The 18532-nt window shown below is 45.9% G+C and overlaps 1 protein-coding gene across 4 annotated transcripts in view; it reads left to right on the top strand.

Moving 5' to 3' along the window:
* Nucleotides 1–18532, top strand: part of LOC147112623 (calcipressin-2-like) — a 533757-nt gene that overhangs the window by 431919 nt on the left and 83306 nt on the right. The window lies entirely within an intron of this gene.

Here is an 18532-nt window from a genome sequence, read left to right as displayed (position 1 = left end):
CATGGGCTCTTACCTTCTTGACCAGTCTCCCATGCGGGACTTTGTCAAAAGCCTTACTGAAGTCCATGTAGACTACATCAACTGCACTACCCTCATCCACACACCTTGTCACCCCCTCGAAAAATTCAATCAGACTGGTTAGACATGATCTCCCCCTGACAAAGCCATGCTGACTATCCTTGATTAATCCAAGTGGAGACTAATTCTGTCCCTCAGAATTTTTCCAATAATTTTCCTACCACTGATGTTAGGCTCACTTGCCTGTAATTCCATGGTTTATCCCTACTACCCTTCTTGAATAATCATACTACGTTAGCTGTTCTCCAGTCCTCTGGCACCTCCCCTGTGGCCAGAGAGGTTCTGAAAATTTGTGTCAGAGCCCCTGCAACCTCCTCCCTTGCCTCACACAGCAGCCTGAGATACATCTCGTCTGGGCCTGGGGATTTATCCACTTTTAAGCCCGCTAAAACTGCTAGTACCTCCTCCCTCTCAATACTAATTTGTTCAAGTATATCCCAATCCCCCTGCCTGATTTATATGCCGACATCATCCCTCTCCATAGTGAACACAGATGCAAAATATTCATTTAAAACTTCACCTACATCTTCCGGCTCTACACACAGATTGCCACTTTGGTCCCTAATGGGCCCTACTCTTTCCCTGGTTATCCTCTTGCCCTTAATATACTTATAAAACACCTTGGAATTTTCCTTTACTTTGCCCACTAGCATTTTTTCATGCCCCCTCTTCGCTCTCCTAATTTCTTTTTTAAGTACCCCCTGCACTTTCTATAATCCTCTAGGGCTTCCACTGTTTTTAGTCCTTTGTTTCTGCCAAAAAGCCTCCCTTTTTTCCTAATCCATTCTTGTATATCCCTTGACATCCAGGGTTCCTTGGGCTTGTTGGTCCCACCCTTGACCTTTACAGGAACATGTTGGCGTTGTACTCTCTCTATTTCTTTCTGAAAGACTCCCACTGCTCTGATATGGATTTTCCTACAAGTAGCTGATCCCAATCCACTTTGGCCAGATCCTGCCTTATCATATTAAAATCGGCCTTCCCCCAATTTAGAACCTTTATTTCTGGTCCATCTTTGTCCTTTTCCATGACTACCTTAAATCTCACCGAATTATGGTCACTGGCACCAAAATGCTCTCCTACTGACACTTCTCCCACTTGCCCGGCTACATTCCCTAGAATTAGGTCCAGTACCGTCCCCTCTCTTGTAGGACTTTCTACATGCTGGCTCAAAAAGCTCTCCTGGATGCACTTTAAGAATTCCGCACCCTCTAAGCCTTTCGCACTCTGACTATCCCAGTTAATATTGGGGAAGTTGAAATCCCCTACTATTATTACCCTATTATTTCTACACTTCTCTGAGATTTGCCTGTTCCTCTATCTCCCCCTGACTGTTTGGGGGCCTAGCGTACACACCCAGCAAAGTGCTCGCCCCCTTTTTGTTTTTATGTTTTACCTACTCATTACAGGAACCTGCTAAGATATCATCCCTCCTTACAGCAGTAATTGACTCCTTGATTAATATTGCGACACCCCCTCGTCTGTCTTGCCTGAAGATTCTATACTCCGGAATATTGAGCTGCCAGTCCTGCCCCTCCCTCAACCACGTCTCTGTGATAGCAACAATATCCTACTCCCATGTGTTCATCAACACCTTCAATTCATCTGCCTTACTCGCAAGACTCCTTGCATTAAAATAAATGCCATCCAGCCTTACCATACTCCCTTGTGCCATTACATATTTACTCTGCCTTCCAGGCTGACTTGTTTTTTCCTCTGTATTTGGCTGTGCATCACCCCCTACAATAGTTCCACTCCGTATCCCATCCCCCTGCCAAGTTAGTTTAACCACCACCAACCCCCCCCCACCCCAACAGTACTAGCAAACCTCCCCGCAAGGATGTTGGTCCCGTTCCGGTTCAGGTACTGTTCCTCGAGCTTGTGTTGAGCTTTGTTGGAACACCTGGTGAAACAGCAATTTACATGTAATTCTTGCAATTTAGTATACTGTATTCGCTGCTCACGATGCGGTCTCCTTTACATTTGACAGTCCAAATGCAGATTGGGTGACTGCTTTGCGGAACACCTCCATTCAGTCCGTAAAGCTGACCCCGAGCTTCCGGTCGCCTGTCACTTTAATTCTCCGCTCCACTCCCACTCTGATCTCTCCGTCCTCGGCCCTATATTTCTTTTCTCTCTCACATGGCAGCTGTTGATGATTCAGCCATTGCCATTTACACCTCATCTAGCGTCATCTTTTGTTTCTTAACTTGTTCCATTACCATCTCCTTTTGTCTGGCACTATCATCCCTTTTGTCTTTTAATCTCTCCCGCTTTCCAGCCTATCACAGACCTTCCTTTTGATCTTTCCCCCCTCCTCCCTTTCCCTGCCCCACACTTGCTTAAAATCTGTTACTTCTCCAGCTTTTTCCAGTTCTGACAAAGGGTCATTGACCTGAAACGTTAACTCTGTTTCTCTCTCCATGGATGCTGCCTGACCTGCTGAGTGTTTCCAGCATTTTCTGTTGTTGTTTCAGATTTCCAGCATCCGCAGTATTTTGCTATTTTGAAAGATCTCTCTGTTGGCTGTAAAGGTACTACATGAAATTAATTTGGGCAGCCTCAACCCAGTTCCCAGTGGGCACGGGTTCAAAAGACAAAATTACCCTTAACTTGTCACTTATTTGGCAATCCCATTCAGAGAAATCACAAGATGAGGGAAATGGAAAAATTCACATTGGTGCAATTGGGCTTTGCTTCGCCGCAGACCGCAAATTATGGGCCATCGTCTCTTTGTACTGTACTACTAGAATGATTACTTAATTCACTATTTGCTATTTACGGGATTCTAGCCCAATGTACTTGTCAAATTCTTTGTTAGTAATTTTCTAATGTAATTATTTTCTTTTTCAATATGTGGTCCTTTTCAGTGTGTGCCGCAGAGGGAAGTATTTTTAAAATGAAATACATGCTTCCTCATGTTGTGGCAATATTTGGTCATTAACTTGTGCCTATGGAAAAGCTGCTCTTCACCCTTGAACAAATTGAGATTTTGTGAGAATGGTGGTATTGAGCCATACAGACCAGGAAGGCTGTTTAGCTCCATCCCCGCTCTGTTCTGAATCAGCTGATCTTGGGCTGGGTTGAGAGTAGTGATGGAACAATTATCTCCAGTGCCTCTTAAGTTAAGGAGGAAATAAATCAGCTATGTGCCTGCTCCCAATCTCTCTCCAGTGACACTGGCCGAGAACAAAAACAGGTTCTGTGGTGATGCCCACATGGTCAAATAGACGGCTGATGCTGACACTTAAGGGATGATTTTCTGAATGCATGCTCCACTTGTAGGTGGAGATAGACTGTTCAATCCCCCGTCGCCCCCAGTCCAGATCCAAGGTCGTCCCATCCTCTGTCATCAAATTACAGTATACAGACGATGCTTGCGTCTGCGTTCACTCGGAGGTCGAATTCCAAACCATCGTCAACACCTTCACCGAAGCGTACGAGAGCATGGGCCTTACACTAAACATCCGTAAGACAAAGGTCCTCTACCAACCTGCCCCCGCCACACAGTGCTGCCCCCCGATTATCAAAATCCACGACAAGGCCTTGGACAACGTGGACCACTTTCCATACCTTGGGAGCCTACTGTCAACAAGGGCAGACGTCGACAATGAAGTCCAACACCGCCGTCAGTGTGCCAGTGCAGCCTTCGGTTGCCTGAGGAAGAGAGTGTTTGAAGACCAGGACCTCAAACCCGGCACTAAGCTCATGGTCTACAGAGCAGCAGTGATACCCGCCCTGCTGTATGCCTCAGAGACATGGACCATGTACAGCAGGCACCTCAAAGCACTGGAGAGGTACCACCAACGCTGCCTCCGCAAGATCCTGCAAATCCATTGGCAGGATTGGCGCACCAACATCAGTGTTCTTGCTCAGGCCAACATCCCCAGCATCGAAGCTTTGACCACGCTCAATCAGCTCCAATGGACGGGTCACATTGTCCGCATGCCCGATACGAGACTCCCAAAACAAGCGCTCTACTCGGAGCTCCGACACGGCAAGAGAGCCCCAGGTGGGCAGAGGAAACGCTTCAAGGACACCCTCAAAGCCTCCTTGAAAAAGTGTAACATCCCCACCAACACCTGAGAATCCCTGGCCCAAGACCACACAAAGTTGAGGAGAAGCATATGGGAAGGTGCCGAACACCTCGAGTCTCTTCGCCAGGAGCAAGCGCAGGCAACGCAAGGTGCGCATGTCAACCCAAGCTCCCCACCCACCCGCCCCTTCAACCACTGCCTGCCCCACCTGTGACAGAGACTGTAGGACCCGCATTGGACTCATCAGTCACCTGAAAACTCATTTTTAATGTGGAAGCAAGTCATCCTCGGTTCCGAGGGTCTGCCTAAGAGAGAAGAGAGGAGATAGACAGATTTTTGCAAGATAAGGGGGTGAAGGGTTATGGGGAGAGGGCAGGGAAGTGGCTTTGAGCCCAAGATCAGCCATGATCTTATTGAATGGCAGAGCAGGCTCGAGGGGCCAAGTGGCCTATTCCTGCTCCTATTTCTTATGTTCTCCCAGTGCGGAGCCTTGCCCACTGGGATCACATATCACCCCGCTCACGAAGGAGGGTACCTGGTTGACGCTTGTGATGTAAATCATGTCTATCAATTAGCGTTTGTAGACAAAAATCTATTTAGCAATGAAAAGTGAACCCTTGCAGGAGTCAACTCTGAAGAGCTTTGTGTGACTAAAAATGTGTGGCATGATTGTCCAATTTTTGTAACCACCACTGCACAAGCTGCACCATGTTCTCTTTCACTTGGTTGCGATGGTGTCGACCATTCCTGCTCAAACCCCCGCCACTGCAATTAATACAGCCAAGAGGCCGGTTCTGCAAACCAGGGCTAATGTGCAGTTAAATTTTCTCTATCTGGCACAAAACATAGTTATTTGGCAGTCCAGCCAAAAGCTAATGAAATAATACCCATAAAAAAGAGGGGCCTGTGAATGAAAATGTTTAGTTCAGTAGCTGTAGCAGGAGAACACGTGTTTTTAATTTGAGGGCTCTGTTGTGTAATGCATTGGCACGGGATGTACTGAAACTGTGAACGAGCACAGCAAGCCTTTGTTGTGTTTGTTTACTGGAAAATGAATCACTGCTCTGGGATGTTTGAGCATATATGTCACTCATTAAATGGTTTAAAGACTGTTATTCCCACCAAGGTCATGTTTGCCATCAAACAGAAAGTGCCTCGGGGCCATTAATAAATACCATTAGCAGTCAGATTTCTATTTTAGGAGTATTGTGAGCTTGTTGGTGAAGATCAATCCTTGTTAAATAAAGGGGAGGGGGTGTTTAAATTATTGAAGGGAGTTTCTGCATGCAATGCAGTTGGATATGAAAGGGTCCATAAAAATGAGGCTTCCATTCCCATTTGGCTATGTGTCTAACAAAAATGCACTGATTTGCCAAATTTTCTTTTATACCAGAGAATTGTATGTTTATTGTACATTTTGTGAAAGGTCGCGCAATTGATTTTGCCCCTGTAGCATTTAGATAAAGGAAAAACAGTTATAAACTTGCAGAAGGGGCATGTAATTGGCAAATTAATTTCAATATAGATAAGTGTGAGTTGGTGCATTTTGAAAAGGTTTGATAGGGTAGACATGGAGAAGATATTTCCACGTGTAGGGGAGATAAAAACGAGGGACCATAAATATAAGATAGTCAATAATAAATCCAATAGGGAATTCAGGAGAAAGTTCTTTACCCATAGAGTGGTTAAGATGTGGAGCTCGCTGCCACAAGGAGTAGTTGAGGTAAATAGCATAGATGCATTTAAGGGGAAGCTAGATAAACACGTGAGGGAGAAAGGAATAGAAGGTAGGGTTAGATGAAAAGGGTTGGGAGGAGGCTCGTGTGGAGCATAAACATCGGCATGGACCTGTTGGGCCAAATGGCCTGTTTCTGTGCTGTATAATCCATGTAATGCTTGTAAAAAAGGATTGGGGGGTGAATTTCCTTGGGGCTTCTCCTTTTGCGCTTCCATAACTTTGGTGGAAGTGCAGTGGAAACCCGAGTTGCGCATGTAAACAGGGTTTCTGCTGAAGTTACAGCAGCGCAGCAGGAGAAGCCCTGAGGAAATACACCACCTAAATAATCTTACAATGGTTAAAATACCTGGTCCAGACAACTTGCACCCACCATCAAAAAGGAGATAGGGGCCTAGAAATTGGTTCATGGCGGCAGGGCCTCGGGCCACATTTACATCAGATCGCAACTGGTTGGCGAATGGGATTGCAATTTTGTGATGCTGAGTTGCCGGCAGTGGCCCTTAGGTCCTTGGAGAGAATGTAAGTGTGCACGCCGTCTGCCATATTGGATGCTTTTACAGGCGTAAAACGGGCGCAGCATCTTTGAGTTTCTAGGCCAGGGACTGAAATACTGATGGATTAAGTAAACATTTTTTATTAATGTATTCACGTTTTGCCCATGTAGCATTTAGTTAAAGATATACGGTTCTATACTTGAGGAGGGGCATGTAATTGGGGCAATATCATTTTGGGGAAATATCTCTGATACTGCAACAAAGGCTTTTTCAGCAAGGGGGGTAGTGCAACTGTAGGAGGTGCCATTGCTATTACTGTGTGACAAATATTGGCCCAAAATGTGCTGTGGCAGAGCAACGAATGGCGCCCATTGTTAGTTAGACTTGCCCTTGCCCATTTAATGTCGATGATATTTTGCATTGCAAGTAGCTGGAAGTACGAGATGGAAACAGAGCGGCGCCCTCTACAGGATATCTGAGTGAACAGGGCAGCAACTGTGTATCTCCTTAACCAATCAGAGTGAAGGATTCTGAAATTAACAGCACAAAGACTGAGAAGGAAGTGTAAATTAGAATGGTTGAATTCAATGTCAGATCAGGTACAGGAAGAGAAATAAAAAGATGGAAAGAAAGATTGGATTCAGAGAGTGAGGAAAAAAAAGGCAAAGAAAAAAATTCAATTTTAATTGTAAATAAACCTCTAACAACAATTAAAACCTGAAGGAACGAGACTCCACACTTCTAATAGTTAATTTTAAGTGCCAGGGAGGTTGACTGACAGTAATTAACACTTACACATCTAGTAGATTGGGCCTATACTCTCTGGAGTTTAGAATCAGCTATGATCTTATTGAATGGTGGCTCAGGCTCGAAGGAACGAATGGCCTACTTATGCTCCTAATTATGTTCTTATGTTCTTATAAGGGTACTTAGACTTAAAATGACTTAACCTAACTTTCTGAGGCGAGTTTACTTTGTATCTACCTCGCAATACAGCACCTTAATGCCACTCAATGCATTTGAATGGGAAGCCAGACAGCAAGATGCCATTTTCGTGAAGTTAACAATGGAGCAGTGCAACTCCAACCACAACTTTTGGATTTTCAGATTGAATTACGCATCTGCCCTCACCTGAACTCGGTGTGGCATTTACGCATAAATAACGGCGACACTATTAGCCTCACCATTACTTTGACAGCACATTTTGGGCCATTGTGTAATGACCTTGTGTTGTTTAAAGAGCAGCAGGATTTAATCAAAACATTCTGATTATAGAGAGCATTTATTAGCCATTTTCTTAGTCCAGAAGTTTGCAATCAGCATTAGGAAATTAGATTTGTCAATACTTGGGTTCTTAATTGGACACCGAGATAAAAATCAGAGCAGTTGCTATAAAGCCTTCTCTACAAGTTTGGTGGGAACGTAAAGATGATTGTTTTTCACTTTTGCTCTTCTCCATTGGTTATTCTATTGATTCAGATGGCTTTGAAATCTGAGAGTATCCACTTTTGGCAAGTTACAATCTGACTTGTAAAATGTAGCTTGCAATGTTTAAACTCCTCCTTAATGGTAGCATTTGCTGACAAAAGGGGAACCTGAATGACCTTTCTCTTACTGCTGTCATTTGACCCTTTTAAGTATTCAAAAGTCAGGGTCTAATGACGTCATTTGGACCCCGAAATATTTAAATCCCAGGCTGTGCTAGTTGCACACCGTGTGGAACGCACTGGGGAAAGCTTCCGAGACGTAGATCATGAGCCCAGCAAGGTAAGTTTTACAGTTTTAATGGTTTCCTTGTGCACCCTGCCTGTCGCCCTCCTGGTCATCCCTGCCGGGTTTGGGAGGGAGTCTCTCCTGGAATATGGTGATGAGAACCAGGGGTTAGAATAACCCAGGCCTCACATCAGCATGTCCGTGTGAGCTTGTTGCTGACCCCGCCCCCTCCGCACCGCATTCACGCTCCGAGTTAAAATTGGGGCTTAGTTTTCCATCCATATCTCTGAGGCATAATTCTCCTTCATTTTTTGAAGAGCAAAACAGTAAAATGGCCTATATGTAAAACATATCCTATAAGCAGTTATTTGAAACTGAACCTTCATTTCTGCTAATAAAATTTAGTTCCTTCCAGAAGGAAATTTACTGTTCCTATCTTGTAGTAATGAGCTATTTTCATGCCAATGCGGCTGTGGTTTCCCACTGTGTTTTGAAGAAATGCCCAATATAACTGGTTCATGGTCTGAAAGAGTAATTACAGAAGTTGAGGAATCTGAAGCTTAACAGTAACTAATCCTTGTACATGCATCATGTGGAAGGGAATAGAAAACAATATAAAGATAAATTTCAGTGCGATACTGATGGAGCGTTGCACCATCAGAGGTGCTGTCCTTTATATGAGACATTGAGGGTAATTTTATCCCCCAAAAACGGATGGGTTTGGGTCGGGTGGGAAGTTAAAATGTTAAACATCTGAAACAGGAACCCAACTCGCCTTGAACCCGCCGCTTCTGGTTTTAACGGAGGCGGGACAGGGGGTGGGGGACCAAGCTACTCACAGGAGGCGTGCCAGTCACTGAAACTTTTTAAGGAGGCTGGGTACCTTCATTGTAACAAGATTTCTATTTTGTTGGCCGGGTTTTCCAGAGCTTGGGAAACCTGGCAGGTAAAAGGAGGGAAGAAGGGCTGGATCCATCAAGTCAGTGCCTTTACAGCACTGCTTGTGAGCCAGGAAAAGCAGGAGTGCTTTCTTCTGGTCCAACAAGCTAATCTGTAAACAGCACCTCCCCCCCGTCCTCACCTCCACGATCTCCTCCCCATCACCAACCCCCAAACTCATCCGCAATCTTCGACTCTTCCCCCGACAACCCCATCTCTCCCAGATATCTGACCACCGACCTCTCCCCGATCCCCCAAGTCCCCTCGATCTCCGACCACCCACCTATCTCTCCCCGACCGTCCATTTCTTACCGCGATCTCCGACCCCCTCCGATCTCAACCCGCTCCCCTGCGATCTTCGACCCCCCCGCAATCAGCCCCGACCCTCCCAACTGCGCTCTATCCACCCACCCACCCCCCCGGTGATCTCTATCCCCAACAACCACTAAACTGCTCCTCTGCTGTGGCCTTTGCTGGAGCGTTCTCTGCCCAACAGGCAGCCAAGCTTGAAATGCCAAGCACAAACAGTGGTGGAAGCAGAATCCATAACAGCTTGTAAAAGAAAGTAGATAAATACTTGAAAAGGAAAATTTTAAGAGAGAATGGGGAAAGGGCAGGGGAATGAAATTAAGTGGAAAAGTCTTTCAGAGAGCCGGCGCAGGCACAACAGGCCACACGGCCTCCTCCTGTGCTGTAAAATTCTACAATCCTATTCTATGATTAGCTCACATTTCCTATTTAAAATTAGTGCCACTATCAACTCAGACTTCTATTATAAGAGTATCTTGGGAGTCAATCAGATTGCGGATATAAGTGATATTTAGTAAACTAAATTTATGTAATTATGTCCTTTATTTCAAAAGTTTACAGTATAGTAATTTATCCCATAATGAATTTTTTCTTGAGTTCCCCTCAGGAGATGTAAGCAAGCAGTTTAGAGCAGTGTTGGTTCTCAGTTGGCACTTTTATTTACAAACTCACAATTTGCAGATGGTTGTATTTTTTAATATTTTTTTTATAGCTACTTTGTACAAAGTTTTCAGGCACGCTAAGTGCAGAAGGCTGCAGAACAGTCCTGATAATTGCACAGATCTGAGGAATTTCTTCATCTCATTGGAGCAACATCTTCCACAGGTCTTTCAATAATATAAGCTGATAAGTAGATAGGTAGACCTAGCCAGGTCATCTTAATGCATTTGGGATCATGAAAATTCTGTTTGTAGACACTTTGGCCCCCAAAATCTGCCAAAGTTCATGGGATCAGGGTGGAGGTCCTTTCATTATCATGCCAATAACAGGCACCCATGCCACTTAAGGGCACATCAGGGGTGCCTGCCAATGACATAAAGTCAGAAAGTCTGGCAGAGTTGTCTGGGCTGGAGGAGGGAGAGGGTAATCAGATCACTCCACCAGAAACAAGATGAGGATGTCCCCCGCAGCCCCCTTTGTAACTGGCCGCAATAATAATTCTTCTCCAAAAATATCGCTCCTCTTCGGAGGTCTGGCTTGGACCCTCAGCTGGCTCCTGCTCCTGCCTCCGCCGACCATGTGCCTATTTTCTGGCCATTCTGCCAAACGCTAAGGCAGGGGTACGCCAGAACAGCTGAAGATTTCAGAGCCATTTTAAACTTTCAGTACGTCTTCTGACAGCAATTCCTTCCTACCTCAAATAGAGAGGAAGCTAAATGCAACAATACTAATATCATCTGATCAAATATTTTATCATATCTACTTTTGTGTCTTCATGAGTGCCTCACAAGAAGAGATCATTCTAATAATTAATTAAAGGGGAGTTGCCGGGCAGCCATTTATGTTGCTGGCCGTCTGCCAGCACCTGCCCCCTCTGCCATCCCCGGCCTCCTCTGCAGCCCCTCCGCGGAGTGCCGGCTGCATTCCATGAGCCCGGCACTGCTCTTGAGTGCCGGGCTTTTTTGCCGGCATTCCGATCCCTGGTGGCCCAGCTGGGCTCCGGGTCGTGCTGCCCAAGGCTCCTCCCTTTTAAGAAGGGAAGGAAGGCCCAAGAGGGAGGCAGGGCGCTTCCATTAGCACCCCACTTCCCTCTTGGGGCGCTACCAGTGAATTTCGGCTGCGGGGGTGCTAATTTTTTTGGGACACTAAAAGTAGCGCCCCGGCGAAGTTAGCACCCCAGAGGGGGCGCGACTCAATTTTTTCCCCCTAGTGATGAAATTAGAGATTAGGGCAAAATGTCAAAAACTGCATCCATTAGCACTCCCAGATAAATATGGTGTTTCGAAGGAAGGTCACAGGTTTACCATCTAATCTTTTTTTATACTATGTTTATGGATTCTCATGAAGGCATTTCCTGCTGCTGTTTACCTTTCAGGACAAAATGTGATATAAGAATGCTTTCGCTAGTGACCACCATCCAATTCATGCCAGCTCACTTCGGAAGTACTCTGATTAAAGTCAAACTGCTCAAGTCAAGTTTCTTCCAAGCTACTTTTCAGTTTCACTTTGAATTCAGCACTCAGGTCCCTATACCACATTTCAGTTGCTTGAGTTAAGATCACAGTTCATTCACTTCTGCTTACTGCACCAGCATTAGGATTTTCCACTGGGATATGATGACTGGCATCCACCAGATCCTGTCCCATGACTCATGTTGCTAGAAGGAAATTTGATTTGGAGTTGAAAGTCTCAAGCGTGGGCTATGAGAACGCTTCAGTAAAACTCATCGCTCACTGACCTTAAAAAGTGACCTTTCTTCAAAAAACTAAGTACGGGTAGCTGTACGGCTCCTTATTAATTTGCAACTATAATCTTCAGTACTTCAGGCCAGTCTCAATTGATTTGTTGGTTCTCAGACTTTGCCCACAAGAATCAGAACTTCAAATAGCTGATGTAGATATTGCAATTTTATAAAAGAGGCACTGCCTTCATGAGTAAGATTTGTTGTGTCGTGGTTATGGTAATGGAATAGCAACCTATTAGGGTGAGATCAAACCCCACAATGGCAAGTTATAACATTGAATTCATTAAATCTAGCAATTTTTGGGCTGCCACCAAAAAAACATGATCACAAAAGCTGCCAGGTTGTAAAAAACCAACTGGTTCACTAACATCCTGCAGGGAAGGGAATCTGCCACTCCTGCCAAGTCTGGTTTACACGATATCCAGTCCCACACAATGTGGTTTACTCTTAATACCCTATTTAAGGCACTCAGTTGTAAAAGAAAAGATCACTATCAAGAAGAACAGACAACACCACTTTCTCAGGGCTAGAGATAGGTAATAAATGCGACCTGGCCAGCATTTCCCATATCCTGAAAGCAAATTTAAAAAAATTGGCCTAGCATTATATATGGAGGAAGGGTGGAAAAAAGGGACAAATTTGTCCTGACAGCGCCACATGCAGGTGATGTGATGATATGTTTCAATGTGACTTGTGCATCGTGACTTGGGGCGGGTTCCCGGTGCAGCGTACACTACACGCGCCCGAAGAGGCTGGTTAACTGGTCCGCCAGCCTCAATAGGATAGTACGGGTGAGCTGCGGGCACCATCTGTGTCCCCAGATAAGCTCGCTGGTTGCGGTGGGGAGAGGAGTCAGCGAGATTGGCTGGCTCTGATGATTACCAAGGGCTTCAGGACAATATGTGGGGAGGCGAGGGGTGGGGGTGGGGGGGTGGGGAGGTGGTGAGTGGAACGGGGCTGGTGAGTGATATTCGGGAGTGGCCCACAGTTTTAATGTGGAGCCAGGAGGAGCACTCCTGCTCCTCCTGATTCCACAATAGGGTAAGTAAAAAAACCTTCAACTTACCTTTTGGACGGCAACCTCTGCAATGACTGCTGGCTGAGCACCTGAAGAAACTGATTGCAGCAACTACGGCGCCTGCTGCGGACATTCGCAGACTAATTTCACAAAGGGACCTGAAACAGGCGTTTGGCCCATGATTTGCATATGCATTGGGCGTGACACTAGTTTCAGGCACATGCCCTGGACGCCTACTAAGTATCCCTAACCAATATTGCGGGACACTGTTAGGAACCTGTTTTATGCCTGTAAAATGGGCACATCGCCATCGAGTTTCTAGGTCCATTAATTCTGTCGCTTTTGTATAAGCTGCAGTTTCACCATGGGCACTATTTTCCTTTGGACAGGTGGTTGTGAATTCATTGGTTATATTGGAATAGCCTTGCTAACCAAGAATCTAATTTTCCTCTTGCTGTGCGCACTTTACATGATGTGGTGGCCCTTTTTACTCTTGCAGCTGAGGAGAATGCAGAAAACAGTGGCTGAAAAGTCTGCATGCATTATCCTATTCCTTTGACCCTATTCCCACTACCTGCTGACCACCCAACTTCCCATCCTGGCCCTCATGTTAACTGACATTGTAAATGGTTCCCTCTCCTCAGGTACTGTGCCCCTCGCTTTCAAAATCACCATCTTTCAAAACCCACCCTCGATTCCTCTGTCCTTGCACAACTACTACCCCATCTTCAACCCTCTCTTTTCTCTTGAACATGTGTCACCTTAAAAATCCATGCCCTTATCTCCTGCAACTCTTTGTTTGAATCTCTCAAGTTTCCACACCTCCCACAGAATGTTCTCTATGACTGTGGTTCATTATACTTCCTCATCCTCCTTGACCTCTCTGGAGTCATTAACATGGTCAGCCACACCATCCTACTCAACGTCTATGCTCTATTGTCCAGCTCAGTGGGACTGCCCTCGATTGGTTCCACTCTAACCTATATGATCATAGCCATAGCATCTCCAACAATGGTTTCTTTTCCCATCCCACATCATTACCCCCAAAATACCTCAAGGATCTATCCTTGGCTCCCTCCTCTTTCTCATCTACATGCTGCTCCTCATCGATATCATCTGCACCTATGGGGTCAGCTTCCACAAATACACGGATGATACCCATCTCCTTCACTCCACCACTTCTCTCGACCCCTCAAGTATATCTGTGATGTCAGACTGCTTGTCCAACATCCAGTCTTGGATGAGTAGCAATTTCCTTCAGTTAAACACTGGGAAGACTAAAGCCGTCATCTTTGGCCCCTGTCACAAACTTTGTACCCATGGTATCAATTCCATCCCCCTCCCCAGTCACTGTCTCAGTCAGAACCAGACTGTTTGCAACATCTAGACCATTTGCAAACTCAGCATCCTATTCGACTCCAAGCTGAGCTTCTGACCCCATATCTTTTCCATCACAAAGACTGCCTTTTTCCACTTCTGTAACATTGCCTGTCTCCACCCTTACCTCAACCCTCATCCATGTCTTTTTTACCTCTAGACTTGACTATTCCAATGCATTACTGTCCAGTTTGTCATCCTCAACCCTCCATAAACTTCAGCTCATCCAAAGCTTTGCTGTCCGTACCTTATCCTGTACCAGGTCTCACTCACCCATCGTCCCTGTCCCCATTGACTTACGTTGGCTCCCGGTTACCCAATACCTCAAATTTTAATTTTTCATCCCTGCATTTGAATCCTTTCATGGCCTCACTCATCCCTATCTCTGTAACCTCCTCCAGCCCTACATACGATCCCCCCAAAATCCCTCTTCATTGGCCTTTTGTGCATCTTTCCCCATTATCCCACCATTGGTAGTCTTCAGTCGTTTAAACTCCATGCTATGGAATTCCCTTCCTCACAACCTCAATCTTCTCGTTCAAGACTCTACTTAAATTCAACCTCTTTAACCACCTCTCCTAATATCTCATTTAGCTTGGTGTCCATTTTTTGATTACAAATCTGTGAAGTGATTTGTGACATTTTTCTATGTTAAATGTAAGTTGTCGCTGTTTATAATAATTTTATTACAGGCGTGGTTGAACGCAATGTCATTGCTGTGACTTCATTAGCCTAGGAAGTCTTTTTTGTGACAGCAGAGGTAAGACTAGTTATCCCCTCTAGTCTTAGAATGGACTCAGTGTGAACTGTATGATGTATTGTCCCAGTACAGTATATGTCTCTATGTGTGGGAGGGTAGGAGGTAGACCTTGAAATAAACTCTCTTGGGACCAGTAGTCAGAATGACATTTCTCAGTTCCAATTTATGAGAGCACTCTTAGTTTCAAAGTCATATTTTGAAAACACTAATATTTCAGTGGATTGGACTACAATGGTAACAGAATAAGACTTTGTTATTAAAAAAATAAATCTTGTAATAGTAAGTTCTGCCATCAATGTTACTTGTCCTCAAGCAGTCACTGACTGCCAAATGTTATTCCAATGTTCTGATTCACATAAACTCTGGTAACCTATTTATAAAATGATACTTGTTGGCACCATAAAAATCTGATGTAACTGGAAATATCCTATTAGAATAATGCCAGACTCCCCCAAGGGAACATGTATTCTGTTTGCTCAGGCTTATTTGTTATGATTTATAGTGACAGGTAACTCATATAAGAAGACCCAAAAATTAACAAACGATTTGAGTAGCAATCTGCTAAAAGACATTTGATTAAGGTCAGCACTTAGTTACAATGCTGTAATTCCAATCAGGAAGCAGTAAAGGCAGAGAAAAATATTGACAGTGCATGATATTCAATAAAAATACATTTAGTTCGAAACACGACATCCTTTCTGTTGACCTCTAAATGCAGTGTTGCAAAACACTTGACATCAAAGCCTCCTAATAGTCTGTTCAAGGCAGTAAGTGAAATGCTCCTTCACTTATAAATATTATTCAAAAAATGTTGCGCAGCACTTTGTAACATTTGCATATTGAATTATCATTGGCCCGCAGGCATCTGTAAGGAATACCTATTCACATATGATCACATGCTGAGTTGTCATTGGCCCGCAGGCATCTGTAAGGACTACTATTGTTTTGAAGACCCAGGCTAGGGGTCCTAATGCCATGCTTTTTCCCCACGGGTGTTGCTATGAGTAAGATCAGACCTAATGCTTAATGAAAGAGTTAAACTGTAATACTCCGTTGTCCTGCAAGTTATTATTTTTGTACAAAGTGTGCAAAGCAAGACATGGGCCCTGATTTTCTGCCAGCCGTTGGGCGGCTTTCCAGGCGGCCGGGGGCCAAAAATCGCCAAAAAAGCGGCTCGCGACCCCTCCTGCCTGATTCCCCGCCCCGTCCGACTTTCGGACCGCCGTTTCCCCGCGACCCGAATCAGTCCTGCCCGCCGCAGGCGGGACTGGCCATCGGAACATTAATAAGCAATTATTACCTTGTTTAAGTCGATTTTCAGGGGCCGTTGCGATTTTGGGGCTTTCCCCACATCAAACACGCCTGCGGGGAACCCCGCTGATGAAACCTGGCGTGAAGCTTGCCGGCTTGCTTGCTGTCAGCTGCAGGTCATTCGGAAAAGCTGCGATTTAAAGGGACAGCACTTGTATGTTGAAGGACCTTGTTGCTGAAGGCTTGGGGCTACTTCTTCAAGGCTTAGGCACAGCTGTGGAAGGTTGGAGCCTCACAAATTTCTCCAATGTGATCTCCTGGGAGCCCCTCTCGCCACCCTCACTCAGCGCTTCCTCAGCGGAGGCATCTACGAGAAGCATGGGACGCCTTTTTTTCCTTCCCTTCTTGCCATTACAGGATCTCCAGCAGCAGAGGCGGCAACAGCAGAACCAGGAACAGCATGATGAGCACCAGGAGCACCAGGCTGCTGCTCACTCACCTGAAGCTGCGCAGGTCAGAAGGGGCCAGCGCTTGGAAGTGGCTTGAGAGCACCTTGCTGCGCTTTAGGGGGCCATGGGGACCCGTTTCTGCACTGGCAGTCCTACTCAGAAGGACTTCCATGAAGATCTGGTTTCTCTGTTCAATAGATGGCCAACGCTCCTCAAGAGATGTCATTCTCTTATGAGCACTCGCCATGTTTTCCGTACCCATGCGAGTTGTCTCCTCCATGGAGGTAGCCAACCTTTCCATGGTGATACGTTCATGCGCCAATGACTCCACAAAGGCTCTGCTCATGGTCGCTATGGACTCCTCCATTTGCTCCACACTCGCAGCGACCCTGGAGACAAAACCTGCCAGAGTCTCCTGCATCTGTGCATGGAGATCCATCACCTCTTCTCTTGCGGATGGACCCAGAGGCAGAGGGTCGACATGCAGCGCAGCTGAGCTGAGCTGGCAGAGTCCTGCACCCTTCGACAAGGACTCTCCACTGCTGTCCCTGTCTCCAGAATCTGCTGAGGCTCACTTGTGAGCTGTGAAACACCAGGTGACAACACTACTCTATGTCCCGAAGGTCCCCCCGAGGAGTGAGTGTGTGCGCTGGTGCTGGGTACGCTTACTTCTGCTGACGCTGCGCCCTCAGAGGTTGGAGCTTCCTCTGAGGAGTCTGGCTGCACAGCTTCTTCCTCCTCCACAGTGAGGACGGGGGCTCTGGATGGTACTGTGGGGGAGTAAAGGAAGGAGTTAGAGATGTAATGCCAAGGTTCCTCTGGTGACTCCCAATGAGTTGGCATCTGCTGACACCTGCATCCATGCAGCACTGGTCTCAGTGGGAGGCCTCTCCCTCCCTGGCCTAGGGGAGAGGACCTCCCTGTGGGCCCTAACCCCATCCAATAATGCCTGCAGTGAAGCCTCGTCGAATTTGGAGGCAGCTCGGGGTCTGGCACTGGCCACAGCTGCTGCAGGCTCCTCTGCCATCCTGTATGGTTCGTTTGGAAGCCTTCAGAGGATGCAGTGCTTGCTATGGACCTTGAAAGCACCACGAATGATGACTTCATACTGTGGGGCTTTCTGACTAGAAATGGACAATTAGCAAGGCTGCCCACATGCTGGGAATTAATTGGCCACTTGAGGGAAAAGTGCGTGGAGCTGGCTGACAAATTTTTTTGTGTGTCAGAAACCCCACATTCGGGGAAACCCGACCATTTCCCACACAAGCCACAAAATCGGGCCCATGGTGTCAGAATAGGGATTGAAAATGGACATCGTTGGAGCTCCCTTGCCTCGAATGGATTGGGAATCTTTGAACTTACCTGTAGAATGGCGCAAGTTCAAGCAGCACGTGGAGTTGATGTTCTCAGGTCTGCTGAAAAGCAAAGGGGAGAAAGAAAGATGCAGCTACCTACTGTGGATTGGAGAAAAAGGGAGAGACATTTTTAACACATGGTCTCTCACCGCGGATGAAGCAAAGGTACTGAAAAGTTATTTTGACCGTTTTGAATCATATGTGATGCCCAAGACAAATACGATATTCGCTAGGTACAAGTTTCAGGAGAAAGTACAAGGAGCTTGTGAGTCGTTTGAACAGTTCATGACTGAGTTAAAACTGCTGGTAAAAGACTGTGAATATGCAGATAAAGATGAGATGGTCAGAGACCGCATCGTGTTTGGAATACATTCAGCTAAAGTGAGAGAGAAACTTTTGAATGTTGGGTCCGGGCTAACGCTGGACAAAGCTATGGACATAGCTAGATCGCACGAGATAGCCCAAGCACAGTTGAAAACCATAACCGGCGCGACGAGCAGCTCGCGTGAACAGACAGTGCACGCAGTTAATAGACACACACCAAAGAACACCGCCCAAAGAGCGTGTTTCAGAACAGAAAGAACAGAGAGAGTTCTAAAAATGAGCGACA

This window comes from Somniosus microcephalus, chromosome 9, assembly GCF_052327205.1.
Source record: "Somniosus microcephalus isolate GS21.2 chromosome 9, FLI_Smic_1.0, whole genome shotgun sequence".
Taxonomy (NCBI): Eukaryota; Metazoa; Chordata; class Chondrichthyes; order Squaliformes; family Somniosidae; genus Somniosus; species Somniosus microcephalus.
This window is presented reverse-complemented; position numbering and strand designations above follow the sequence as displayed.